Source organism: Micromesistius poutassou, assembly GCF_964030765.1.
Source record: "Micromesistius poutassou genome assembly, chromosome: 20".
NCBI classification, from domain to species: Eukaryota; Metazoa; Chordata; class Actinopteri; order Gadiformes; family Gadidae; genus Micromesistius; species Micromesistius poutassou.
In genome coordinates, this window is record NC_140290.1 from 2,073,418 (window position 1) to 2,091,473 (window position 18,056).

The window sequence follows — 18,056 nt, forward strand, 5'->3', positions numbered from 1 at the left end:
CTGAAGAAATACATTTATATAAGTGTGTTTTGAACAAATAAACAACCCTTAGGCACCTTATTTGGCGGGATACCTACTTACTGTGGCCGAGTGGAGAGTGAAAAGGCTGGATGGCGCAAAGCGGAAATCTCCGTTGCCCTAGTAACGGCGAACATTTCAGGTATTAAGAAAAACAAAGGGAATAAAATGAAAAATAAAATAAAAACATCTGCACTTCCAGGATAAGCCTCAAGAAAGAAAAAAAAAACAGGAAGAAAAAAAAAGGACGAAAAATAAAAAAGTTAATAAAAAAAAAAGAAATCACACTTCCTGGATCAGTATCCGTGTATCCACCACGACACGGTTTGCGTGTGTGTGTGTGTGTGTGTGTGTGTGTGTGTGTGTGTGTGAGTGTGCGTTACCAAGGCGACAGGCAACGCCGGTGTTTTTCAGATTTAAAAAAAGAAAAGAAAATTTCACTCATTGAATTAAAAATGAAAATTCAATGTGGAAAACAAAAAGGACATTTTAGTTACTAAGAAAATATGATGAAAGCTCAATTTGTTTTATTTGTATTTGCTGGTCACAGATAAACATGAGGATTATGGGTAATGTAGTGCTTCTCCGTGATATGACATTGACAATAAAATGTGTTTTCTTAAAATGAAGTTGATATTACACGGGGCTTTTGGACTCGAAAGAAGCACATACCATCGTTACACAGTCTGTCTTGGATGGTTACAGCGTTATGGCTAATAATCCGATCTTTTTTAACAATATCAATTAGTCTACATTTGCACTTCCGGGATCTGAAACACCACCCACAGCGTGACGTCTTTGAAGCTGAAAATGCGTGCATCCACCACGACACGGTTTGCGTGGCCATCTCACGGAATTTGGACTCATTGGCTTTCAGTGGAGACTGTTTCCGTGCTCCTTTTCACGTAATTTTAACACATTACGTGAAAGGAGCACGGAATCTGGTACTAGGTGTTCGTGGTCATTTCACGCATTTCTGTGAGATCAGGTTGACACCAAGATTACCTTAGGTTCTTATGGTGGGAGAACGGTGATCTAGAGTCTCCACCCTCAATTTATCGGATGAAAGTTCACCTATTTGGGGCAGCCTCCTCAACTGGCTGTGCCAATTTTGGACTTAAGCATCTAGCCGCTCAAGGTCAGGATAAATTTAACCCGAGCACTGTTAAGTTCATCCAAAGGAATTTTTATGTTGACGATGGACTGGTGTGTGCAACGTCTGACGAGGAAGCAATCCAGCTAATCAAGGAAGCTAGAGAGCTTTGCAGCACAGGCAACCTCAGACTACACAAGTTCATCTCCAACAGCAAGGAGGTGCTGAAGTCAATACCGAAGGAAGAGTGTGCTGAAAGTGTCAAGGACATGGATATGGCCTTGGGAGAGCCACTCATGGAAAGAGCTCTTGGCGTTCAATGGTATGTATCCTCTGATGACTTCCAGTTCAGAGTGACTGTCAAGGAGAACCCAACTACCAGAAGAGGAGTGCTTTCCACAGTAGCTTCAATCTACGATCCATTGGGGTTTGTATCGCCTTTTATCCTCTGTGGAAAGCAGATCTTACAACATCTGTGCCGAGACAAAGTAGCTTGGGATGAGCCACTCCCAGAAGAACTAAGAGCGAAGTTGGAAATATGGCTACAAGATCTTCGAAACTTGTCTAATGTAAGGATCAGAAGGTGCTATATACCAGCTAGCTTCACAGATGTCAAGCAGTATGAACTTCACCACTTCGCAGACGCCAGTGTCACCGGTTATGGGGAATGTACTTACCTCAGAACAGTCGCTGTCAGTGGAGATGTTCATTGCTCGCTTGTCATGGGAAAAGCACGCGTTGCTCCTACCAAGGTAACCACAGTGCCACGCCTTGAGTTATCTGCAGCAGTGGTTGCAGCCAGGATGAGTGTTATGCTCAGAAACTAGCTCGAAATAGAGGATCTTCAAGAACATTTTTGGACTGACTCAAAAGTTGTCCTCGGATATATAAACAATGATGCCAGACGGTTTCATGTGTTTGTCGCAAACAGAGTCCAAAGAATCAAGTCCACCACAGATCCCAAACAATGGCACTTCGTTCCAACAGAAGATAATCCGGCAGATCATGCTTCAAGAGGTCTGTCGGTGAATCAGCTCGTTGCTTCAAATTGGTTCACTGGCCCAGATTTTCTGTGGAAAAGCAAGCTACCAAGAGGAGGAGGAGATGTTATGGTGGGAGAAGTCAGGGAGGATGATCCGGAACTTCGAAAGGTCCAGGTGCTCAACACCAAGACGAAGGACGAGAGGTCATTGGTAGACCGCCTAACAAAGTTCTCTGACTGGAAAAGAGCTGTCAAGGCTATTGCTTGTCTGAAGCGCCATGCTAAGCAAATCAAGGGCAACAAACCTAAAGAAAGTGAAGCCACAAGTATTGAAGAAAGACAGGAAGCAGAACTGTTCATCAAGTTGGTTCAAGGAGAAGCTTTCAGCAGTGAAAGGATTAAAGCAAGGAAAGGAAGTAAAACCCAAAGACAAAGTCAACAAGCTACACAAACTAAGTCCATTTGTCGATGAGCATGGTGTGCTCAGGGTCGGAGGACGTTTGACAAGCGTTTTGTTGCTTATAAAGCACTTCCATGAAAAGGTGCATCACCAAGGAAGAGGAATAACTGCCAACGAGTTGAGATCCAATGGAATTTTGATCATCGCATCCAGCGGTGCAGTTGCCTCACATATTTACAAGTGCACAACATGCAGAAAGTACAGAAAGAACACACAAGATCCTAAAATGGCAGATTTGCCGGAAGACAGAATGGAAATGACTCCACTATTCACATATTGTGGCATAGACTGCTTCGGACCGTTCTATGTAAAAGAGGCAAGAAAGGAACTGAAGAAGTATGGTCTTCTCTTTACCTGTATGTGTTCTAGAGCCATACATATTGAGATGCTTGATGACCTTACTACAGATGCATTTATCAATGCATTGCGTGCATTCATCGCTTTACGCAGACATGTAACAGAGTTGAGATGTGATCAAGGCACAAACTTTGTAGGTGCAAAAGGAGAGTTCATGAAGGCTATGAAGGATTTGGATCATGATCAGATTAAGGAACATGGATGTGAGTTCATAATGAACTTCCCATCATCGAGCCACATGGGAGGTGTATGGGAGAGGCAAATACGGATGATCAGAAGTGTCTTAACTGCAATCCTTGACCAATCAGCTAAGAGACTGGACAGTACCTCACTCAGAACCTTCTTCTATGAAGTTATGGCTATTATAAATAGCAGACCTCTCACAACAGAGCACTTAAATGACCCAACAAGCCTTGAACCCCTAACGCCCAATCACATTCTTATGATGAAGTCTCACATAATATTCCTGCCGCCTGGTGAGTTTGTGAGTCAGGATCTCTACCTGCGCAAAAGATGGCGCCAAGTCTAGTTTTTGGCAAATGATTTTTGGAAAAGGTGGAAGAAGGAGTATCTTCTTAATCTTCAGCAAAGACAAATTATGGCAAAAGGACAAGAGAGATACAAAGGTTAACGACATTGTTATCATTCAGGAGGACAGTTCTCCACGTAATAAATGGAGATTAGCAAGAGTGACAGAAGTGTATCCAAGCACTGATGGAAAGGTTAGGAAAGTGAAACTGTTAGTCAGTGACCCAACCTTAGACAGCCAGGGAAGACACACTTCTAAGCCTGCCTACCTAAATAGACCTGTACATAAGACTGTTCTACTGCTTGAAGCAGACTCAGGGGCCATCCACACGGAGACGCTTTTTGGTTTAAACACAGATGTTTTGCATCGTTTTGGCCGATCGTCCAAACGAATCCTGTAAATGCATCGCATGCAAACTGACTTTTCTGAAACCTGGTCCCAGGGTGAATAAATTCACAAACACAGCCCTTGAGTGTTCGTCTGGACGGCCAATACGCATACTTGCGTTTCGATGATGTCATCGCCACACCCCTCGAGCGTAACCTCTTGTAACCTGTGACGACGTCTCATAACAACAACAATGGCCGACTACATGCTCGTGTTCCTGCTGGAGAAGATATTGTGCCTATTAGGGTTACTATCGCAAAATTAGTGGTGGGCATAGATTAATTTTTTTAATCTAGATTAATCTAGATTAATCTTGGAATTAATCTAGATTAATCTAGATTAATCTTGGAATTAATCTAGATTAATCTAGATTAAAATGGCTCATTTGAACTCTGCCGAAGGCATTCATAATATGTGTGTGCTACCTAAATAATGACTAAAAGTAAATCTTTGAGAACGGGTTTCTCAAGCCAGGTGGCGCATTAGACCAGGGGCTCATCTCCTGTTTCCAAAATGCATCACAAACTCTAGTATAACTTACTACACGCTTACTATCACAAACTCAAACGCGGGAAAATATAACGGCGCCAGGACGCGCTCTCGCTACAGGTCCACGGCACGCTCGTCTCCGGTGCGCGTCACGGCAGCCGGGGCGGCGGCGGGGGCGGCGTTGACGGCAGACGGCTGGTAAGCGTCCGCCTACCACCGTACCAAGGCGGGTAGCTCGGAGGAAGATTTGGATTATTACAACAACAACAACACCAACTATTTCAACGCTTTGATGTCACGATCAACCCAAAACGTGTCATCGCTCACCCAAGTTGTTTCTATTATCATTGCTACATTGTCTCCAGCATATGGCGCGATTATGGACAGTATATTTTATTAAACACTCAGCTTCTGGTTAGTTCAACTTTGAGAATAGATTATCGCCCGATAAGAGTCTTGCGTTAACGCAGCACGTTAACGCCGATAATGGCCCACCACTACGCAAAATATTATGCTCCTGTGCCACCACGCTGAGCAAAAAAGACTGATGGACAACCACATAAGCCACATTTTACAAACAAACAACAGCCATGCGTGCGCCAATTGAGACGATCAAAAGGGTTGCGTTAACGCTTTATTACTTGAGTGACCGTTTCCGGTGAATTTCTAAAACTAAAACAGCACCACCTATACGCCTGGAACATGAAGTAGCGTGTTGAGTCGTATTGAGATGGATCCGTGTGGATGCAAATGTTCTTGATACGATGCCAGGGAAAACGGGGGGGAAAAAAGATTGTTTTGGTACGTGTGGACTTGGCCTCAATTTAAAGGTTTCCATTTCAGTCATCCTTTTCATTTCAAGTACAGTATTTTGGTATACTTTAAGGTTTATAGTATACTATAAGGTTGAAATAAAAGTGTGAAAATGTTTATATTGTGAAGTGAAATGACAGTTGTCATTTGGTGGGAGTTTAACTTCCATGAATATTATTTGTCATTATTTAATGTTTTTTGTTTATATTTATGTATTCAATTTGTTTTAATATATTGAGATCGCCACATTAGGTAGGAACCAAAGTTTCCGTGACATATGTACACTTAATAGCCAATTAAGATGCAACAGCCGGTTCACCGGTGAAGGCTTGCTCAGATTCCTCGTGTGTTGAAGTCAAGTAACAAGTCACAGCCAGGTTTAATGGATTTCAATGAGAGTCCTGATGAAATGCAAGAAACATATGGTGAATCCTTCAAACCTGCGCACAACATTGAGCAAGATACTGAGGGCTCATCCAGGATTTGAACCCGGGAACTCTCGAACCCTAAGCGAGAATCATACCCCTAGACCAGGGTTTCTCAACGGGGGCGGCAGCGCCCCCTGGGGGGCGTTCGTAGAACCTAGGGGGGCGCTGGGAACGAACACGGGAGCGTCACAACTTTGCTTGTGTAGAAGTAATTATTTTTAACTTTTTAAACTTTCACGGTTTTCAAATATTTTCGGTGCAAAAATAGGATAACTGAAATAAAAAGCCTATCTTCATATGGGTTTCTAACCCCTCTATCGTATTATCTACTTTTTACTTTATGCTCAGTACCGTCATGATCGCTATAGTAACGCCGATAAACAAATCCACCTCATCGCAGTAGCGTGGTGCTTTCCGAAACTATTTCGCCCTCCCCTGACTTCCACTGGTTGGTTTGCGGGACATGCAAAGCAAGCGGTGGATGGGGCATTACACTAAGCAACATGAATCAACATAAGACGTGAATAAAGCTAACTCCGCTTAGCATGCTAAGCGGAGTAAACAATAGTTAGTTAGTTTGTTAGGCCTTTAAGTTCCCTAGGGAACATAGACCATCGATGAAACCCCTCCGTCCTCTTCGGGGATTGTATTGTAAACAATAGAATAGAACGTGCGCATTACATGTAGACCACTGCAACATCTCTCATTACGTCTGCGAACCGATAAACACTTTTTTAGGTACGCACACCAACCGGCACATACGCATTTAACACTCATGTTAAAGGCGCTTAACTTGTATAGTAACAAACTACTTTAATTACTATTTGGCCGCAAACGTGCTACTCTCAGAACGAAGCGGATAAAGGCTGCACATGCACATGAGCGTTGCTAGGCAACGTCACGTAAACAAAGGGAGTCTTTCGTGTACATATTGAACCCAAGTTCGCGGGTTAACAGTTCAATAACCGATAAAAATGTACACAAGTACTGTTACGTATTAAACTTCAATAGCTCAATAATAAAACCTTTTAATAAAACTCTGAATACACATTTTCTTGTCCAGAAGAAACCAAAACGGCACAGATGGCTTTTTTTTTTTTTTTTTAATTCAAGCGATGTAGCACGAGTTGGAGTGGAGTTGGTAATGGATATAGCCTACCCACGGGTGTCGCAATTTCTTTTAAACAAAATTAACAATAATGGGGGGCGCCAGAGGATCAGGGTAAGGTAAGGGGGGCGTTTGCTCAAAAAAGGTTGAGAAACACTGCCCTAGACCAACGAGCCACAAACGCTTGCGAGATGTCCCGTGATATAGTGTTTCAGAGTTGTCCAAGGCGCTGGATGTGGGAGTTGAATAGGTGACTAACCATAATGTGCTCCTAAGGAGTCCAAGTGTACGTTGTGAGCAGGCAGATCCCTGTATAGCGTTTGGGTAGTGGGACATTCTAGAGTGTTATTATCTGGTGCACTCCAGGAAATCAGTCAGAGAGACGATGTCGTCGAAAGATACTCAGAATACTGTCTGTTTGGGAAGAATGTAAGATCTACAAGGCTCCACCGAGATATGAACTCGGTCCACTGAAATCAAAGTCCAGAGTGCTGACCATTACACCATTCAACCTACGATGACATAAATGAATGAATACAACATTGTCCAAAGTGTGGAAAATACATACTCCTCGTTGCATTTCAGCAATGACCTGTCCTGTTGTATTTGCCTCAAGATATATTCCAATATGTCTTATTACCAATGAAAGCAGGGTTGCGGGTTGATGGCAACTAAGACCAAAGACAAAAACTAGCCAAAACCAAAGACAAATACTATTCACTAGCCTGCCAAGAGTATTTCCTGGTGTAAGGGAATAATATGGGAGTCCCTCAGCATTTCAAGAAAGGTCGGGACAAACCATGGACACAAAGGACTGTGCACAATGTTGAGCATAGAGCTGAGGGCTCGTCCGGGATTTGAACCCGGGACCTCTCGCACCCAAAGCGAGAATCATACCCCTAGACCAACGAGCCACATCAAAAAGAATTGATATGTCAATTTCTGAAATTGTTCAAATGATGAGCAGGGGCGCAAGCGTTTGAGAAAAATTGAAGACGTACAAAAGGTCTCATTTTGTTTATCTTTCACCCCCACTAACCGAATTGGGAGTGAATTATGCAAATGAGAATCAATTCTAGATCATAAGCAGTAGTCGAAGTTGAATAGGTGACTAACCTTAATGTGCGTCTAAGGAGTCTGAGTGTACGTTGTGATCAGTAAGATGCCTGTGAAGCGTTTGAGTAGTGTAACATTGCAGAGTGTAATTAGCTGGTGTACTCTAGCAAAACTGTCAAGACAGACGAAAGCTACTCGGAATACTGCTGTTTTGGGAAGACCGTATTATCGCCAAGGCTCCACCGAGTTTTGAACTCGGATCACTGGATTCAAAGTCCAGAGTGCTGACCATTACACCATGGAACCTTTTGCAACTGCACTGAATGAAAGCAGGTTTGCGGGTTGATGGCAACTAAGACCCAAGGACAAAATTATTCACTAGCCTGCCAAGAAAACGGGCAGGTTTAATGGATTTCAATGAGAGTCCTGATGAAATGCAAGAAACGTACGGTGAATCCTTCAAGCCTGCGCAGAACATTGAGCAAGAAACTGAGGGCTCGTCCGGGATTTGAACCCGGGACCTCTCGCACCCTAAGCGAGAATCATACCCCTAGACCAACGAGCCACAAAATATTGACAGATGTCCCGTGATATAGTGTTTCAGAGTTGTCCAAGGCGCTGGATGTGGGCTCCAGTTCAAGGAGGCATTGTTTCAAATCCTTGCAAGGGCAGTCAACCATTTGCATTGAAGCATCATTTTGAAAGGCCATTAAGAGGGGGCCGTCTATGTGGTAGTGTGGCCGAGCGGTCCAAGGCGCTGGATTTAGGCTCCAGTCTCTTAGGAGGCGTGGGTTCGAATCCCACCACTGCCAGTCTACAACCTGTATTTGATGAGCAATTTGAAATGCATTTCTCAAATGGCAATACCGTGGACTCACAATGTTTCTCTTAAATGCTTAGAATCCCCTCGAGAAAAAGACAACATTCCTTGAAGACGTACACAAGGTCTCATCTCGTTTATCTCTCATTCCCGCCTACCCAATTGGGAGTGAATTATGCAAATGAGAATCAATGCTAGATGATAAGCAGTAGTCAAAGTTGAATAGGTGACTAACCATAATGTGCTCCTAAGGAGTCCAAGTGTACGTTGTGAGCAGGAAGGTCCCTGTATAGCGTTTCGGGTAGTGGGACATTCTAGAGTGTTAGATGTCGTCGAAAGATACGCAGAATACCGTCTGTTTGGGAAGAATGTAAGATCTACAAGGCTCCACCGAGATATGAACTCGGTCCACTGAATTCAAAGTCCAGAGTGCTGACCATTACACCATTCAACCTGCGGTGACATAAATTAATGAATACAACATTGTCCAAAGTGTGGAAAATACATACTCCTCGTTGCATTTCAGCAATGACCTGTCCTGTTGTATTTGCCTCAAGATATATTCCAATATGTCTTATTACCAATGAAAGCAGGGTTGCGGGTTGATGGCAACTAAGACCAAAGACAAAAACTAGCCAAAACCAAAGACAAATACTATTCACTAGCCTGCCAAGAGTATTTCCTGGTGTAAGGGAATAATATGGGAGTCCCTCAGCATTTCAAGAAAGGTCGGGACAAACCATGGACACAAAGGACTGTGCACAACGTTGAGCATAGAGCTGAGGGCTCGTCCAGGATTTGAACCCAGGACCTCTCGCACCCAAAGCGAGAATCATACCCCTAGACCAACGAGCCACATCTAAAAGGATTGATATGTCAATTTCTGAAATCGGTCAAATGATGAGCAGGGGCGCAAGCGTTTGAGAAAAATTGAAGACGTACAAAAGGTCTCATTTTGTTTATCTTTCACCCCCACTAACCGAATTGGGAGTGAATTATGCAAATGAGAATCAATGCTAGATCATAAGCAGTAGTCGAAGTTGAATAGGTGACTAACCTTAATGTGCGTCTAAGGAGTCTGAGTGTACGTTGTGATCAGTAAGATGCCTGTGAAGCGTTTGAGTAGTGTAACATTGCAGAGTGTAATTAGCTGGTGTACTCTAGCAAAACTGTCAAGACAGACGAAAGCTACTCGGAATACTGCTGTTTTGGGAAGACCGTATTATCGCCAAGGCTCCACCGAGTTTTGAACTCGGATCACTGGATTCAAAGTCCAGAGTGCTGACCATTACACCATGGAACCTTTTGCAACTGCACTGAATGAAAGCAGGTTTGCGGGTTGATGGCAACTAAGACCCAAGGACAAAATTATTCACTAGCCTGCCAAGAAAACGGGCAGGTTTAATGGATTTCAATGAGAGTCCTGATGAAATGCAAGAAACGTACGGTGAATCCTTCAAGCCTGCGCAGAACATTGAGCAAGAAACTGAGGGCTCGTCCGGGATTTGAACCCGGGACCTCTCGCACCCTAAGCGAGAATCATACCCCTAGACCAACGAGCCACAAAATATTGACAGATGTCCCGTGATATAGTGTTTCAGAGTTGTCCAAGGCGCTGGATGTGGGCTCCAGTTCAAGGAGGCATTGTTTCAAATCCTTGCAAGGGCAGTCAACCATTTGCATTGAAGCATCATTTTGAAAGGCCATTAAGAGAGGGCCGTCTATGTGGTAGTGTGGCCGAGCGGTCCAAGGCGCTGGATTTAGGCTCCAGTCTCTTAGGAGGCGTGGGTTCGAATCCCACCACTGCCAGTCTACAACCTGTATTTGATGAGCAATTTGAAATGCATTTCTCAAATGGCAATACCGTGGACTCACAATGTTTCTCTTAAATGCTTAGAATCCCCTCGAGAAAAAGACAACATTCCTTGAAGACGTACACAAGGTCTCATCTCGTTTATCTCTCATTCCCGCCTACCCAATTGGGAGTGAATTATGCAAATGAGAATCAATGCTAGATGATAAGCAGTAGTCAAAGTTGAATAGGTGACTAACCATAATGTGCTCCTAAGGAGTCCAAGTGTACGTTGTGAGCAGGAAGGTCCCTGTATAGCGTTTCGGGTAGTGGGACATTCTAGAGTGTTAGATGTCGTCGAAAGATACGCAGAATACCGTCTGTTTGGGAAGAATGTAAGATCTACAAGGCTCCACCGAGATATGAACTCGGTCCACTGAATTCAAAGTCCAGAGTGCTGACCATTACACCATTCAACCTGCGGTGACATAAATTAATGAATACAACATTGTCCAAAGTGTGGAAAATACATACTCCTCGTTGCATTTCAGCAATGACCTGTCCTGTTGTATTTGCCTCAAGATATATTCCAATATGTCTTATTACCAATGAAAGCAGGGTTGCGGGTTGATGGCAACTAAGACCAAAGACAAAAACTAGCCAAAACCAAAGACAAATACTATTCACTAGCCTGCCAAGAGTATTTCCTGGTGTAAGGGAATAATATGGGAGTCCCTCAGCATTTCAAGAAAGGTCGGGACAAACCATGGACACAAAGGACTGTGCACAACGTTGAGCATAGAGCTGAGGGCTCGTCCAGGATTTGAACCCAGGACCTCTCGCACCCAAAGCGAGAATCATACCCCTAGACCAACGAGCCACATCTAAAAGGATTGATATGTCAATTTCTGAAATCGGTCAAATGATGAGCAGGGGCGCAAGCGTTTGAGAAAAATTGAAGACGTACAAAAGGTCTCATTTTGTTTATCTTTCACCCCCACTAACCGAATTGGGAGTGAATTATGCAAATGAGAATCAATGCTAGATCATAAGCAGTAGTCAAAGTTGAATAGGTGACTAACCTTAATGTGCGTCTAAGGAGTCTGAGTGTACGTTGTGATCAGTAAGATGCCTGTGAAGCGTTTGAGTAGTGTAACATTGCAGAGTGTAATTATCTGGTGTACTCTAGCAAAACTGTCAAGACAGACGAAAGCTACTCGGAATACTGCTGTTTTGGGAAGACCGTATTATCGCCAAGGCTCCACCGAGATTTGAACTCGGATCACTGGATTCAAAGTCCAGAGTGCTGACCATTACACCATGGAACCTTCTGCAACTGCACTGAATGAAAGCAGGTTTGCGGGTTGATGGCAACTAAGACCCAAGGACAAAATTATTCACTAGCCTGCCAAGAAAACGGCAAGGTTTAATGGATTTCAATGAGAGTCCTGATGAAATGCAAGAAACGTACGGTGAATCCTTCAAGCCTGCGCACAACATTGAGCAAGAATCTGAGGGCTCGTCCGGGATTTGAACCTGGGACCACTCGCACCCTAAGCGAGAATCAGACCCCTAGACCAACGAGCCACAAAAACTTGAGAGATGTCCCGTGATATAGTGTTTCAGAGTTGTCCAAGGCGCTGGATGTGGGCTCCAGTTCAAGGAGGCATTGTTTCAAATCCTTGCAAGGGCAGTCAACCATTTGCATTGAAGCATCATTTTGAAAGGCCATTAAGAGAGGGGCGTCTATGTGGTAGTGTGGCCGAGCGGTCCAAGGCGCTGGATTTAGGCTCCAGTCTCTTAGGAGGCGTGGGTTCGAATCCAACCACTGCCAGTCTACAACCTGTATTTGATGAGCAATTTGAAATGCATTTCTCAAATGGCAATACCGTGGACTCACAATGTTTCTCTTAAATGCTTAGAATCCCCACGAGAAAAAGACAACATTCCTTGAAGACGTACACAAGGTCTCATCTCGTTTAACTCTCATTCCCGCCTACCCAATTGGGAGTGAATTATGCAAATGAGAATCAATGCTAGATGATAAGCAGTAGTCAAAGTTGAATAGGTGACTAACCATAATGTGCTCCTAAGGAGTCCAAGTGTACGTTGTGAGCAGGAAGGTCCCTGTATAGCGTTTCGGGTAGTGGGACATTCTAGAGTGTTAGATGTCGTCGAAAGATACACAGAATACCGTCTGTTTGGGAAGAATGTAAGATCTACAAGGCTCCACCGAGATATGAACTCGGTCCACTGAATTCAAAGTCCAGAGTGCTGACCATTACACCATTCAACCTGCGGTGACATAAATTAATGAATACAACATTGTCCAAAGTGTGGAAAATACATACTCCTCGTTGCATTTCAGCAATGACCTGTCCTGTTGTATTTGCCTCAAGATATATTCCAATATGTCTTATTACCAATGAAAGCAGGGTTGCGGGTTGATGGCAACTAAGACCAAAGACAAAAACTAGCCAAAACCAAAGACAAATACTATTCACTAGCCTGCCAAGAGTATTGTGAGTGAATAATATGGGAGTCCCTCAGCATTTCAAGAAAGGTCGGGACAAACCATGGACACAAAGGACTGTGCACAACGTTGAGCATAGAGCTGAGGGCTCGTCCGGGATTTGAACCCGGGACCTCTCGCACCCAAAGCGAGAATCATACCCCTAGACCAGTGTTTCTCAACCTTTTTTGAGCAAACGCCCCCCTTACCTTACCCTGATCCTCTGGCGCCCCCCCCCCCCCCCCCCCCCCATTATTATTGTTAAAAAATTTTTTTTTTTTTTTTAATTGCGACACCCGTAGGTAGGCTATATCCATTACCAACTCCACTCCAACTCGTGCTACATTGCTTGAATAAAAAACTTCTGTGCCGTTTTGGTTTCTTCTGGACAAGAAGATGTGTATTCAGAGTTTTATTAAAAGGTTTTATTATTGAGCTATTGAAGTTTAATACGTAACAGTGCTTGTGTACATTTTTATTGGTTATTGAACTGTTAACCCGCAAACTTGGGTTCAATTTGTGAATGAGCGACGTTGCAGTGGTCTACACGTAATGCGCACATTATATTGTTTACAATTAGCATGCTAAGCGGAGTTAGCTTTATTCACGTCTTATGTTGCCTTACTATGTAATATGGATGAGATTCATGTTGCGTAGCGTAATGCCCCATCCACCGCTTGCTTTGCATTTCCCGCAAACCAACCAGTGGAAGTCGGGGGAGGGCGAAACAGTTTCTGAAGCACCACGCTACTGCGATGAGGCGGGTTTGTTTATCGGCGTTACTATGGCGATCATGACGGCACTGAGCATAGAGTAAAAGGTAGATGAGACGATAGAGGGGTTAGAAACCCATATGAAGATAGGCTTTTTATTTCAGTTATCCTATTTTTGCACCGAAAATATTTGAAAACCATGAAAGGTCCCCTGTGTTCGTTCCCAGCGCCCCCCTAGGTTCTACGAACGCCCCCCAGGGGGCGCTGCCGCCCCCGTTGAGAAACCCTGCCCTAGACCAACGAGCCACATCTAAAAGGATTGATATGTCAATTTCTGAAATTGGTCAAATGATGAGCAGGGGCGCAAGCGTTTGAGAAAAATTGAAGACGTACAAAAGGTCTCATTTTGTTTATCTTTCACCCCCACTAACCGAATTGGGAGTGAATTATGCAAATGAGAATCAATGCTAGATCATAAGCAGTAGTCGAAGTTGAATAGGTGACTAACCTTAATGTGCGTCTAAGGAGTCTGAGTGTACGTTGTGATCAGTAAGATGCCTGTGAAGCGTTTGAGTAGTGTAATTATCTGGTGTACTCTAGCAAAACTGTCAAGACAGACGAAAGCTACTCGGAATACTGCTGTTTTGGGAAGACCGTATTATCGCCAAGGCTCCACCGAGATTTGAACTCGGATCACTGGATTCAAAGTCCAGAGTGCTGACCATTACACCTTGGAACCTTCTGTAACTGCTCTGAATGAAAGCAGGTTTGCGTGTTGATGGCAACTAAGACCCAAGGACAAAATTATTCACTAGCCTGCCAAGAAAACGGCAAGGTTTAATGGATTTCAATGAGAGTCCTGATGAAATGCAAGAAACGTACGGTGAATCCTTCAAGCCTGCGCACAACATTGAGCAAGAAACTGAGGGCTCGTCCGGGATTTGAACCCGGGACCTCTCGCACCCTAAGCGAGAATCATACCCCTAGACCAACGAGCCACAAAATCTTGAGAGATGTCCCGTGATATAGTGTTTCAGAGTTGTCCAAGGCGCTGGATGTGGGCTCCAGTTCAAGGAGGCATTGTTTCAAATCCTTGCAAGGGCAGTCAACCATTTGCATTGAAGCATCATTTTGAAAGGCCATTAAGAGAGGGGCGTCTATGTGGTAGTGTGGCCGAGCGGTCCAAGGAGCTGGATTTAGGCTCCAGTCTCTTAGGAGGAGTGGGTTCGAATCTCACCACTGCCAGTCTATAACCTGTATTTGATGAGCATTTTGAAATGCATTTCTCAAATGGCAATACCGTGGACTCACAATGTTTCTCTTAAATGCTTAGAATCCCCTCGAGAAAAAGACAACATTCCTTGAAGACGTACACAAGGTCTCATCTCGTTTATCTCTCATTCCCGCCTACCCAATTGGGAGTGAATTATGCAAATGAGAATCAATGCTAGATGATAAGCAGTAGTCAAAGTTGAATAGGTGACTAACCATAATGTGCTCCTAAGGAGTCCAAGTGTACGTTGTGAGCAGGAAGGTCCCTGTATAGCGTTTCGGGTAGTGGGACATTCTAGAGTGTTAGATGTCGTCGAAAGATACACAGAATACCGTCTGTTTGGGAAGAATGTAAGATCTACAAGGCTCCACCGAGATATGAACTCGGTCCACTGAATTCAAAGTCCAGAGTGCTGACCATTACACCATTCAACCTGCGGTGACATAAATTAATGAATACAACATTGTCCAAAGTGTGGAAAATACATACTCCTCGTTGCATTTCAGCAATGACCTGTCCTGTTGTATTTGCCTCAAGATATATTCCAATATGTCTTATTACCAATGAAAGCAGGGTTGCGGGTTGATGGCAACTAAGACCAAAGACAAAAACTAGCCAAAACCAAAGACAAATACTATTCACTAGCCTGCCAAGAGTATTTCCTGGTGTAAGGGAATAATATGGGAGTCCCTCAGCATTTCAAGAAAGGTCGGGACAAACCATGGACACAAAGGACTGTGCACAACGTTGAGCATAGAGCTGAGGGCTCGTCCGGGATTTGAACCCGGGACCTCTCGCACCCAAAGCGAGAATCATACCCCTAGACCAACGAGCCACATCTAAAAGGATTGATATGTCAATTTCTGAAATTGGTCAAATGATGAGCAGGGGCGCAAGCGTTTGAGAAAAATTGAAGACGTACAAAAGGTCTCATTTTGTTTATCTTTCACCCCCACTAACCGAATTGGGAGTGAATTATGCAAATGAGAATCAATGCTAGATCATAAGCAGTAGTCGAAGTTGAATAGGTGACTAACCTTAATGTGCGTCTAAGGAGTCTGAGTGTACGTTGTGATCAGTAAGACGCCTGTGAAGCGTTTGAGTAGTGTAACATTGCAGAGTGTAATTATCTGGTGTACTCTAGCAAAACTGTCAAGACAGACGAAAGCTACTCGGAATACTGCTGTTTTGGGAAGACCGTATTATCGCCAAGGCTCCACCGAGATTTGAACTCGGATCACTGGATTCAAAGTCCAGAGCGCTGACCATTACACCATGGAACCTTCTGCAACTGCTCTGAATGAAAGCAGGTTTGCGGGTTGATGGCAACTAAGACCCAAGGAAAAAATTATTCACTAGCCTGCCAAGAAAACGGCAAGTTTTAATGGATTTCAATGAGAGTCCTGATGAAATGCAAGAAACGTACGGTGAATCCTTCAAGCCTGCGCACAACATTGAGCAAGAAACTGAGGGCTCGTCCGGGATTTGAACCCGGGACCTCTCGCACCCTAAGCGAGAATCATACCCCTAGACCAACGAGCCACAAAATCTTGAGAGATGTCCAGTGATATAGTGTTTCAGAGTTGTCCAAGGCGCTGGATGTGGGCTCCAGTTCAAGGAGGCATTGTTTCAAATCCTTGCAAGGGCAGTCAACCATTTGCATTGAAGCATCATTTTGAAAGGCCATTAAGAGTGGGCCGTCTATGTGGTAGTGTGGCCGAGCGGTCCAAGGCGCTGGATTTAGGCTCCAGTCTCTTAGGAGGAGTGGGTTCGAATCTCACCACTGCCAGTCTATAACCTGTATTTGATGAGCATTTTGAAATGCATTTCTCAAATGGCAATACCGTGGACTCACAATGTTTCTCTTAAATGCTTAGAATCCCCTCGAGAAAAAGACAACATTCCTTGAAGACGTACACAAGGTCTCATCTCGTTTATCTCTCATTCCCGCCTACCCAATTGGGAGTGAATTATGCAAATGAGAATCAATGCTAGATGATAAGCAGTAGTCAAAGTTGAATAGGTGACTAACCATAATGTGCTCCTAAGGAGTCCAAGTGTACGTTGTGAGCAGGAAGGTCCCTGTATAGCGTTTCGGGTAGTGGGACATTCTAGAGTGTTAGATGTCGTCGAAAGATACACAGAATACCGTCTGTTTGGGAAGAATGTAAGATCTACAAGGCTCCACCGAGATATGAACTCGGTCCACTGAATTCAAAGTCCAGAGTGCTGACCATTACACCATTCAACCTGCGGTGACATAAATTAATGAATACAACATTGTCCAAAGTGTGGAAAATACATACTCCTCGTTGCATTTCAGCAATGACCTGTCCTGTTGTATTTGCCTCAAGATATATTCCAATATGTCTTATTACCAATGAAAGCAGGGTTGCGGGTTGATGGCAACTAAGACCAAAGACAAAAACTAGCCAAAACCAAAGACAAATACTATTCACTAGCCTGCCAAGAGTATTTCCTGGTGTAAGGGAATAATATGGGAGTCCCTCAGCATTTCAAGAAAGGTCGGGACAAACCATGGACACAAAGGACTGTGCACAACGTTGAGCATAGAGCTGAGGGCTCGTCCAGGATTTGAACCCAGGACCTCTCGCACCCAAAGCGAGAATCATACCCCTAGACCAACGAGCCACATCTAAAAGGATTGATATGTCAATTTCTGAAATCGGTCAAATGATGAGCAGGGGCGCAAGCGTTTGAGAAAAATTGAAGACGTACAAAAGGTCTCATTTTGTTTATCTTTCACCCCCACTAACCGAATTGGGAGTGAATTATGCAAATGAGAATCAATGCTAGATCATAAGCAGTAGTCAAAGTTGAATAGGTGACTAACCTTAATGTGCGTCTAAGGAGTCTGAGTGTACGTTGTGATCAGTAAGATGCCTGTGAAGCGTTTGAGTAGTGTAACATTGCAGAGTGTAATTATCTGGTGTACTCTAGCAAAACTGTCAAGACAGACGAAAGCTACTCGGAATACTGCTGTTTTGGGAAGACCGTATTATCGCCAAGGCTCCACCGAGATTTGAACTCGGATCACTGGATTCAAAGTCCAGAGTGCTGACCATTACACCATGGAACCTTCTGCAACTGCACTGAATGAAAGCAGGTTTGCGGGTTGATGGCAACTAAGACCCAAGGACAAAATTATTCACTAGCCTGCCAAGAAAACGGCAAGGTTTAATGGATTTCAATGAGAGTCCTGATG

General features: G+C 43.9%; 19 non-coding genes across 19 annotated transcripts; 4 read left to right on the forward strand and 15 right to left on the reverse strand.

The window, feature by feature from the left end:
• Nucleotides 1-7,506: 7,506 nt before the first annotated feature.
• AC3HAE_036153 (transfer RNA proline (anticodon UGG)) lies at nt 7,507-7,578 on the reverse strand. Its single transcript has one exon. It is a non-coding gene; the product is annotated as a tRNA-Pro (tRNA).
• A 376-nt stretch (nt 7,579-7,954) lies between these two features.
• AC3HAE_036154 (transfer RNA glutamine (anticodon UUG)) lies at nt 7,955-8,026 on the reverse strand. Its single transcript has one exon. It is a non-coding gene; the product is annotated as a tRNA-Gln (tRNA).
• Nucleotides 8,027-8,213: 187 nt separating this feature from the next.
• On the reverse strand, nt 8,214-8,285 carry AC3HAE_036155 (transfer RNA proline (anticodon AGG)). Its single transcript has one exon. It is a non-coding gene; the product is annotated as a tRNA-Pro (tRNA).
• Nucleotides 8,286-8,450: 165 nt separating this feature from the next.
• On the forward strand, nt 8,451-8,532 carry AC3HAE_035504 (transfer RNA leucine (anticodon UAG)). Its single transcript has one exon. It is a non-coding gene; the product is annotated as a tRNA-Leu (tRNA).
• A 791-nt stretch (nt 8,533-9,323) lies between these two features.
• AC3HAE_036156 (transfer RNA proline (anticodon UGG)) lies at nt 9,324-9,395 on the reverse strand. The gene has a single exon. It is a non-coding gene; the product is annotated as a tRNA-Pro (tRNA).
• Nucleotides 9,396-9,771: 376 nt separating this feature from the next.
• Nucleotides 9,772-9,843, reverse strand: AC3HAE_036157 (transfer RNA glutamine (anticodon UUG)). The gene has a single exon. It is a non-coding gene; the product is annotated as a tRNA-Gln (tRNA).
• Nucleotides 9,844-10,030: 187 nt separating this feature from the next.
• On the reverse strand, nt 10,031-10,102 carry AC3HAE_036160 (transfer RNA proline (anticodon AGG)). Its single transcript has one exon. It is a non-coding gene; the product is annotated as a tRNA-Pro (tRNA).
• Nucleotides 10,103-10,267: 165 nt separating this feature from the next.
• Nucleotides 10,268-10,349, forward strand: AC3HAE_035833 (transfer RNA leucine (anticodon UAG)). Its single transcript has one exon. It is a non-coding gene; the product is annotated as a tRNA-Leu (tRNA).
• A 791-nt stretch (nt 10,350-11,140) lies between these two features.
• Nucleotides 11,141-11,212, reverse strand: AC3HAE_036161 (transfer RNA proline (anticodon UGG)). The gene has a single exon. It is a non-coding gene; the product is annotated as a tRNA-Pro (tRNA).
• Nucleotides 11,213-11,588: 376 nt separating this feature from the next.
• On the reverse strand, nt 11,589-11,660 carry AC3HAE_036162 (transfer RNA glutamine (anticodon UUG)). Its single transcript has one exon. It is a non-coding gene; the product is annotated as a tRNA-Gln (tRNA).
• A 424-nt stretch (nt 11,661-12,084) lies between these two features.
• Nucleotides 12,085-12,166, forward strand: AC3HAE_035956 (transfer RNA leucine (anticodon UAG)). Its single transcript has one exon. It is a non-coding gene; the product is annotated as a tRNA-Leu (tRNA).
• Nucleotides 12,167-14,224: 2,058 nt separating this feature from the next.
• AC3HAE_036163 (transfer RNA glutamine (anticodon UUG)) lies at nt 14,225-14,296 on the reverse strand. The gene has a single exon. It is a non-coding gene; the product is annotated as a tRNA-Gln (tRNA).
• Nucleotides 14,297-14,483: 187 nt separating this feature from the next.
• AC3HAE_036164 (transfer RNA proline (anticodon AGG)) lies at nt 14,484-14,555 on the reverse strand. The gene has a single exon. It is a non-coding gene; the product is annotated as a tRNA-Pro (tRNA).
• A 1,038-nt stretch (nt 14,556-15,593) lies between these two features.
• On the reverse strand, nt 15,594-15,665 carry AC3HAE_036165 (transfer RNA proline (anticodon UGG)). Its single transcript has one exon. It is a non-coding gene; the product is annotated as a tRNA-Pro (tRNA).
• Nucleotides 15,666-16,041: 376 nt separating this feature from the next.
• On the reverse strand, nt 16,042-16,113 carry AC3HAE_036166 (transfer RNA glutamine (anticodon UUG)). The gene has a single exon. It is a non-coding gene; the product is annotated as a tRNA-Gln (tRNA).
• Nucleotides 16,114-16,300: 187 nt separating this feature from the next.
• On the reverse strand, nt 16,301-16,372 carry AC3HAE_036167 (transfer RNA proline (anticodon AGG)). Its single transcript has one exon. It is a non-coding gene; the product is annotated as a tRNA-Pro (tRNA).
• Nucleotides 16,373-16,537: 165 nt separating this feature from the next.
• Nucleotides 16,538-16,619, forward strand: AC3HAE_036078 (transfer RNA leucine (anticodon UAG)). Its single transcript has one exon. It is a non-coding gene; the product is annotated as a tRNA-Leu (tRNA).
• Nucleotides 16,620-17,410: 791 nt separating this feature from the next.
• AC3HAE_036168 (transfer RNA proline (anticodon UGG)) lies at nt 17,411-17,482 on the reverse strand. The gene has a single exon. It is a non-coding gene; the product is annotated as a tRNA-Pro (tRNA).
• Nucleotides 17,483-17,858: 376 nt separating this feature from the next.
• Nucleotides 17,859-17,930, reverse strand: AC3HAE_036169 (transfer RNA glutamine (anticodon UUG)). The gene has a single exon. It is a non-coding gene; the product is annotated as a tRNA-Gln (tRNA).
• Nucleotides 17,931-18,056: the final 126 nt, after the last annotated feature.